A 9812-nucleotide genomic window follows, 5' to 3' on the forward strand; every position below is an offset into this window, starting at 1 on the left:
CACCAACATAAAGAAGGGTTTTGATCCACTTGAATGTGACGTTTTGATTTTGAGCATCTCTTCTCACACCCTGCTCACACTGACAATTTGTAGTCAGAAAAGAACAAATCATGCAGATAATTTGAATATTGGCTTTTGTCTTCCCTTCTGTCTACCCTTTCTAAATAGACGAACTGACAGCTGATGCCTGGGTAGAGCTAATCTCAACAAATCTTTTTTTACTCTGTTCAATAATATCACTTGACACCTTTCGTGAGCTCATTGATGTTGGCATGCAGATTGTTTTTCTATACACATTTTAACATGAAAAGAAGAAATTAGTATGAAATGTATGCATATAATTAAAATGAAGCCAAGTATTATCTTCCACCAATCCTTAATAATTTATGATTCCTATATTCCTGGATTATAACTTGAATAATATTTTAAAACTCTCCTTCTAAAATATTTTTCTATAGCTGTTACTTACTAGCATAAAAGTTTGCATAGAATTGCATACAACACATTCCACTATAGTATAAAATTCTAAAAGAACATGTATCTGTGTATATGTGTGAAAAGAAGCTCAATGAAATGGACTTTTTATATGACACTAGAAAAAATAAAAACTTTAGATCTATGTGTGTAAAATTTATTTTAAATGATAATATATGAATATCCCCCCCCGATACTTCTCTGAAAGTGTCACATTTATTTTCTGCATATGTTTTGTTAAAGCATCTATTTTAGTGTATCTGTGTTGTTTGTGTCTCCCATCTGTCGGAGGGTTGTGCACGCTGATTGTTCTTGACAGTCAAGGGTGCTCTTAGATGCAGAAGTCCTTATTTTATTTCACTAAGTGGATGCAGCCTATTTCATTAAACAACATGCAGACTGTTGGCTGTTTAACTAATTCAGTGCTTCTGTTTTACTTCCCAGTAACAGTGCAGAACCCATACTTGAGGGTGAGCTTGCAGGAGCTGGTGTGCATCTGAGTCTGCTTCTTGACCTGGACTTCCAGTTTTCAGGAGCAGATGTTTATCGCAGGCTACTCCATTTCTCCAGTCCAATCTAGAAATACCACAGTAGCTAGAGAAGAGCACATTGAAGAACTTGAGTGAGGACGTGAGAAGTCCTTGAGGAAGAGAGAGGGTGAAGAGGAATCTCAGGCCCAACACCAGGGCAGCAGCGGCCCCAGGTGGAGCGGGCCTGGTGCGGTCATCAGCAGGAAGGGGATGGGAGCCCTTCCCCCAGAGCTGTCTTCTCTGGCACTTTCCCCTTGAGGCTCATTTCCTGGCACTTGTGACTTCAAAGACACAGGAAGGAGGACCACACAGAAGCCTTTGCCCAGTGGACAGCTGGTGTCACAAGACCAAATGTTCCTCATTATTCTTTCTTCTCTTACAGTTGTTTAAAGGTAGCTTGAAAATCATAAGCAATTGATAAAACATTTTGAAATAAAAGCAGAGTCATGTACAGCCATAGAAGTTCTGGAGGACAGTGTCATTTGTGAGGAGTTTGCTCAACACAGTTTAGTGCTCTGAAGAACTTTCTCCAGAAATAAGCTTTACCTCCTTAGCCATCAAAACGTCCCAAGCTGGAGCAAGGTCTCTGTGTCACAGCCTTTGCAACCAGCCTACCAGAGAAACCTTCGCAGTCAAAATAGTCAGAAACACAAAAGCACAACTAAAATATGAAAGAAACAGTACTGATGCAAACTATCATAAATAAATCAGGACTAATAGAAGAAACTATTACTTTTTAAAAAGAAAAACCATCCATGCAGCTGTGGATAACTGGAAGTGGAATAGTTTTATGAAGGTATATTGCCAGTGAAAGTGGTGCACTGCTATGAAAATCACAGTAGCTGAAACAAAGAGCACAACATTTGATCCAAATGAAAATAAGATAGAGCCTGAAGATGAATTTTATAGCTCAAAGTTCACATAGAAAGCACTTAGGGAAGGTAAGATGTAAAATATGATCAAAATGTTAACAGATGCGGAAGATCTGAGAAATTAGCACAGTTATCATAAACCAAAAAACTAGAAAGAAAAGATTTACATGGAATACTTAAAAATATAAGGCAAGGAATAAATCAATAATTTCAAATAAAAGAAAAGGAATAAATTCCTGATCCTGACATAATGTATTGCCAAGCAGAGAAGGCAGGAAAGCGCTATTTAGACAAATGACAGTGCTATACACACAAAAAGAAAAGGATTTTGAAATTTCCCACCAAAAAAGAAAAAAAAAATCACTCCAAAAAGATTATGTCCATGGCACCCTTCTCAACAAACACACCAGGAACTCAAAAAGATAAATTATGGCCTGGTGTGCCGGCCCTGCCCCCAGCGATTGAGACTGGGCGAGGTGGCGAGAGCCTGTAATCCCAGTGCTTGGGAGGCTGGAAACAGGAGGATCACTATAGTCTGATCTATGTAGTGAGACCCCGTAGACCCTGTAGACCTTGTACCAACTACATAAAAAAATAATTAAAAATAAAAATAAAAATAAATAGTAAGTTATTTGCAGTTTCCAAAAGAAAGTCCTGAGGAGGTGGAATTTGCTAGATAGTCAAATTGTCGTTCACCTGAGCAATGGCTGCTGTCAAGGCCTGAAGAGTTGTAAATGTTTGCTCGAAGAGCGCGCTGCCGTCCTAAACATCTCTGAAGGAAGACCCCTCCTGCGATGAGAAAGCCCTTGGGCGAACGTTGCAAGGTGCAAGGGAAAGCGCAGAGCGCCCGGCCCAGGTGCGCCCCCTCGGCCGCCAGGCTCGCCCGCGCAGAGCAGGGCGCCGTGGTGCGCCTAGAACAGCCCGGAGAGGCCAGCAGGGCCCCCCAGTGGTCAGCGGCTGCGGTCCCCGCGATGTGACAGTCCCGCGCTGACCCTGGAGTGCGGGACCTTCAACCGTCGCCCTCGCTGGGGAACGCTGGGAGGGGTCACCTTCCGCAAGCCCTCTTTCATGGAGCCAGCTTCTTTCTGCCTCCCCTAAACAATTCAGCTTCCTTAAGAACTAGTTTGATTTCAACGTTTTAAAATTTATTCCGAAATTCTTGAATCTTTCACACTGAAGTTTAAACGACTTGTATGTGTGGCAATGACCGAAAGTATTTCTGCCACATCCCTTTGCATTTTAAACTCTATTTCCCGCCCCCTGGGATTTGTTTGTTTACCTCACGGCATATGTTTGATTTTATAAATTTTATTATTCATACAAATTTAAATTATAAGTACTGGGTCTCTTTGAAAATGTACCTTTCTGCCTGTGAGGAGATGCCAGCGCTGATCCCCACCCTCAGCACCCCAGAAGGCGCAGGATTCTCTCTGCACGCCCAGCGCTGACGGCACTCCCACCAGGCCTTTCTTATCAAGGGATGCCATGTGTACGTTTAATTTCTTTCTTGGCCTCTCACATATTTTTTATATTTATAAAATGATAATGTTGGACATGTTTTATTAAAGTATCAGACATCCCAGAGATAGACCAAAGTTTCTGCATAAGGATATTTACATTATTTTAAACTCATATATACCAATGAAACAAAAGTACATATTAAATATATACATTATTTTTTCAAGCACTACAATAAATATATAAGATTACTTGTTTATGAATAAATAAATATAAGTAGGGATTCCAGATTTCTAATATTTTAATAAGAAAGCCAAAGCATTTTGCAAATAATGAAAATAAAATGGCATATGTGGAAATTATCCCCCCAGTTTTCATACCTGATGCTTATATGTGTGCATTATGCACACATACTTGGGTATATGCATGCATGGAAAGCCACCAAATTTAATGTTGTTTCTGCATTCAGCTACATAATGTATCTCTTTTTTTTTTTTTTTTTTTTGCAGTACCAGGGATTGAACTCAGGACCCTGCGCTTGTCAGGCAAGCACTTATTCTACTGAGCTATCTCCCCAGCCCCTGTATCATTGATATACAGGCAATTTTGTGCTTATAGGATATTTCTAGAAGTTCTCTCAGGTGAGACCTATACATATTATTCTCATGTTCATAAAGATATAAAATTATGATTTTTTTTAACTTCAGGTAAAAAATAATTCATAAAAATCTTCTGGTGAGGAATTTGGGGTTATCAAGTAATCAAAACTATGTGTCAATATATAGTGTATAAAAATAATTCAAAGCCCAAACATCTTACCTAATGCTAATATCAACAAAAACTGAATAGGATTACAGAATTAAAGAGCTCAGATATTTTGGGGTCCTAAATTATGAGATGTCATAGTTTTGAAAATTAATGAAATGAAAACAATTTACATGGTCCAGCACTGGAATAAGCATCTTAAATAGTATCTGTTTGTCCAGATGACATATTTCTTAGTCTGATTATAGGTGTTTAAGTCACAGTGTAAGAGATGCGGTGTTCACTGTCTTACTCCTTTGTCCAAGAAATGTAAGGGCTATATTCACTTTTCCTTTGCTTAAGATTTTCAAAATAAGTAATTTGCTTTTCTTGGATGAATCGGAGAAATATAAATTTAATAAGGATATAGTAATTGAAATTACTTTTCCAGTAAATGTATCTGTGGCATCAGCATATTCCTTCTAAATTTACCAGCAAATAGAAATAAGACTCGAGTCACATTTCAGTCGGGTATTACAGGCAGCTTGGATCTCGTGGAGGAAGTCATTTACGAAAAGAAAAGGACACTTGACATACATGGCAAGAACCGTTCTGAACTGGGAGGCAAGAGAACTGTTTGTTCATTTGCGTTTAATTTTGGCTGTGCTGCTAATTCATTTTCTGGGCAGACACAGGTATGATGATTTAAAAAAAAAGTTCCTCACAAATGATGAGGCTTCAACATCTCTATTTTGTAAAATAAAGGAGTTAAGCTAGATCCTTCTTTAGGGTGTTCTGCAGCTATTCAAGAAACTTTTATTCAAGATTTTCTTGCCAACGAAACCATTTAAACATAAACTGGTTTCTGTCTGTGTAACAACTGGATTGAAATCTTGCCTTTCACAACCCCTAGTTCTATGAACCTAGCTACACGTTTCTCTGTCTTTCTTCTGATGCAAAATATAAGTAACAACGTCTATTTTGCAGGGGGAACTTAAGCACTAATACTAATCAGCAGAAAGCAAATACCACATTTCCTGTTCGCAAATATTTATTAAATGTTGTATTAAATTATTGCAGTGTATTAGTCCATTTACTATCAAGAACCAGGAGATACGTGCTCCAGTGCATGGTCTTTTGTTGGACAAGATTGACTGAGATATATCATTAGAAGTTACTCGATTACTTAATTGCACTGACAGCTGAATATCTGTTAATTTCAGATTGAGAATTATCAAGAGTGAAAATCTCAGAGAATTACAAGGAACAGAACTATATGCATACATATATATATACACACAGATTCTTATGTAATGACATCTTTTAAATTAACCATCAGTATTCAGTTAACTGCAGTCATACGGGAAATATTAATTCACCTATGTGAACAATTACCTATTACATATGTAGTAAACTGCTTTAAAAAATTCATCTTATGTAAACATGTATAAAAATGTTTGAAATCCACAAATAAAGGATTTATTTATGCTAGCTAATGTGAACTATTCAATCTGATAAGAAGGTCATAGGAGAAACTTCTTCATTGGAAAGACATACAGACTAGAAGAATAAATATCTCTTCAACCTAAATTTTGAGATAAGCCATCACATCTGCTGCATGGGAAAGGGTTCCTAAGTCTGGGCACAGTGTCAGAGACTCTATTCCCATAGGCTACAAGATGCCTTTCTCTGAACAGAACTCCCGGTAGCGCCACGTCTTCGCCATATGCCCACCTTCTGGCAGGACCACCTGCTGGCAGCTCTGCACAGGGACCGTCACCCTGCCCCACAGCCTGAGGCTTCGTGGTTTCCACATTCACCCACTTTTTCCAGAAAGGCATGATCGGATACTCGTGAGTCCTTGCAGGACATGGTGACGTTTAGGACTGCTTCATGGTTCCCCAACTTCTGAAATTTCCGTTCCACGTATTTATCCCACACTCAATTGCTAATAACACACTTTTAAAAGCAAAAAAGAAAAAAAAATCAAAGGAAGAAATACAGACTTTGGGCAAAGGTGCTTCCTGATGACCTGGTCAATGTGCCTGATCCTAGGGCATCGGCTGCGGTCAACACTGCGTGCCGTGTAAGTCCTTGTAGGAGGCTGGACTACTCTGCTGTGCTCGGGTTACCGCAAAGCATCTTAAACTACTTTGAAGAGCTCTGGACACTGGGGAGACCTAGAAGACTGTTCGCCAGGAGTTATCTTCTGTATTTGTTTCAACGGAAGTTTAATCCATTCATTCTAACTCACATGTTTAAATCATCAGAATATTTCCCAGGAGCCACTGATTATGACTTTGAAAACTTAAGATCACTTTCACTAGCTTTTTTATGAATCAGAAAAGTGTGTTGCATTTATGTCTAATTTCTAAAAGAATTGATAGTTCAGTTTGAGATTTTAGAGAATGTTCTTTGTCTCCCAAAATACATTTGAAACAACTTATTAGATACCATCAAATTAATACACATTTATGAGTTCAATATTGTGCTGGGAATTATAAAACAGGGAAAAAAAATATTGTGCTGGGTTGGCAGCATAGCACTTTGGCCCTGGAGACTTGTAGCAGGGCACAGACAAGGCCAACCTCTATGGAGTGGGTTAATTTATTGTCTTCTGTCATCTTTAAGCCTCTATATGACTGCATCATGCATGTGCTTATTCAGGATGATACATCTTAGCAACTTCTGAGGTTGGATTCATTATGTCTCATGCATATGCATACTTGATAATTTTTTTCCCATAATTTTATTGATAAACAAATAGCAATGAGACAGTTTCAAATCAAATTGGTAGGACAGTTTCAATAATTCACACATTGCATACATTCTTCCCAGTGGTTAATTGCTGTACAAGATGTAGACATGATATCCTATTTACAAACACCATTAGAACAGATCCCTCTATTCATTAAGAGACTGTAACTATATATCTATCCTAACCACTTTGAATACACAGATACCAAATGGACATTCATCTGTATCCCCCTTTTTTGTTAAGTTCCATCATTTAAATATTATAGGTGTGTAAACTCAGTAAAATATTCTAAAAGAGTCCAATAGCCCATATTAGTATTGGGTCTTCCGCTTCAATGGCAATGTCAGAAATTGTTGACCTGAGTCCCCCACAGCTCAACATAACAGCATGGCTTTACTTCTTATATTTCGTTTTTATACTTTTCTGCTGGATGGTTAAGACCAAGATAAAGCAGGACCTATGCAAAAAGAGTTGCAGCTTTTGGGTCTGATAAGGTCAACGAAATCCCCTCAGGATTTATCCTGAGATCCTCTACCTCAGATTGTAGAACCTTTGTCAGTGTCAGCCATGTGGATGAGTCACGGCCATTGCTTGGCCAATGTGCTCTCTGTGAAAGCCTGAGAGAATGTTTTTTCTCCAAGTGACTCTCCTTAGGCACACTCTACATCATTGATCACTTTCCTTTTTGGCCCCATAATCTCCTTGATCAGAAAATTTGGGACACTACTGAGTTACATGAAGTTACAGTATAAGTTCTCATATATCCTGAGTCTTAATTGACCTTGGAAGGCTAGGGCCAAAATGTTGGCTTTCCTTGCAGCCCTCCTTTTTCTCTAATTTTGGTCTGCAAACTTAGGTTGTTAACCATCCAGAAGACAAGGTTATTGTTATTACCATACAACTTAGGCTGTTAAGCTTAACCTCACTATCTGTCTGCATATCAAACATCTTAGGCATAATATGGAACAGGTATTTTTCATCGAGAATTGATATGTTGAACTTTAAGACCCTACCAAATATGATAAAAAACATTTAAAAAATTAGAATATATTTTAAAAATAGGCATAAAGAATTATATACTTCTTATGTTTACACATAAGTCCAAAAATCTCACCATATACAACCTTGAAGCAAGACAGTCCCACATTATTCCTTTTCCTGTCTCTTGCTTTCATTCACCACTGCCTTCTTCTTGAACATCCACCTACCCGAGAGACAGCACAGCAGCAACTGGCATGTCATGACAAGCAGTCCGTATTCAGAAGACCAGAAAGACAGGCACTCCAAGCATGAAACTACTATTACAGATTACCATCTGCAGTGCAGTAGCTTAGTTCACAGGCATCAGTATATATAGTTAGTCAAGGTGAGAATCTTTCCAATTTACTGCTGGATTAAAAAATCTTCTGTTGATAATGTTTTAACTAGTGTAAAGGACAAAAGGCATCTAGAACATCACAGAAACCTCGATGTTCAAGGCTCCTTTAGAAACATTCTGTGGAGAAGCCAGGGCTGCTGCTACCAAGACCAAGATAGTTCTGCAGATGGACAGAAGAATGAAGATCATGTTGTTTATGTTGAACTGTGAGCTGTAAAATGAACTTAGACTCAGCATGTAGGAGACAACCATGGGACTAGTCTGACCAGAGGATTCGTATTGAAACAGTGCAGGGAAAGGCTGAATTCTGAGGGGTGGTCTTTGCCATCAAGAGGAGCTGGAGCCTGACTACAGCGTGAGCTCAGCAGAGTGAGAACAACCTCCGAGACTCGGCCCAGGAGCTCTGCACAGGAAGCTGTGAGGCCAGGAGCTCTGATGTCAGGGGTGATGCTTCTGTTGTTTGGTGGAGGATAATAATAACCGAGAGGAGAATCAGTTACAGAATAAGTGACGCCACTGAAACTTTGAAATGAGATCCTGCTTGTTCACAACCTGTAAAGAATTTCAAGACAGTGGAAACAGCAAGTGTTTAAGTGGTGAGGGTTTTATAGACCTGGGACTGTGTGTATAAGTCCAGGGTGTGGGAGTAGGGTGCCATACAATGTGACACAAGTGGAGTCCTGGAGAGTTCCATTCAGTGTCATTTTGTGGAGGAAGTTCAGTGTTTAGGACAAATGAAATTTAAAGTTGCAATGTGAATAAAATTGGGACTTTTTTCTTGCAGACTACATTATTGAGCGGCTCTAGCTGTACACTTAGCTGTCTGCATTTCAGCATGCAACTCCCAAATGCTGTTACTTAATTGAAACTGGTAAAGGAGGGGGAAAATGCAGAACTACTTGAAAGGCAAACAATAGGAGATGCGAGAGTTCAAAGAAAAGATATTGGGAAACATAAGAGTGAGGCTTTCCAGCCAGAGTACTTGACCTAAAAAATATAGCAGAAATGCTTCTATCCACCGCAACCTGAAGACAGAGAGATGGGTCTGCTTGTGAAGGGCCTAAAGGTAGCTGGACCACTGATATCAGAGGCTGGCAAGAGACAGAGACTGTACACACAGGCTTCAGTACGCGTCTCATGGTGATTTGGAAGTAACGGTGGTGATTTTTGCTCTGATAAAAATTTTTACAGTGGGGTGCTTCGAGCCAAGAGATTAAATTCACAGACAAATCCAGGTAGAGGAGGGTGCCTGAGCTGAAGGAGGACGGGGGTGGAGATTGCCTGGGGAGCTTCTTGCACCCTCTGTTCAGGCTCCTGTGCTCTGTGTGGTGGCACACAGCTCCCTCAGAAGCAGCTCTTGCATAACACACACATACACATGCAAGCACAGATGTGTGTGCACACGCACATGTGCACATGCACACATACACACACATAAACATATGCATAAGCATGCACAATACACACAAGCACACACATACATGCACACACATGCGCACATGCACACATGTGTGCACACATACACATGCACAAACACACATAAACATGCCCAATACACACACATGCACACATACACACACATATGCAAGCACACACAC

Source organism: Octodon degus, unplaced genomic scaffold (assembly GCF_000260255.1).
Source record: "Octodon degus isolate 3935 unplaced genomic scaffold, OctDeg1.0 scaffold00248, whole genome shotgun sequence".
Lineage (NCBI taxonomy): Eukaryota > Metazoa > Chordata > Mammalia > Rodentia > Octodontidae > Octodon > Octodon degus.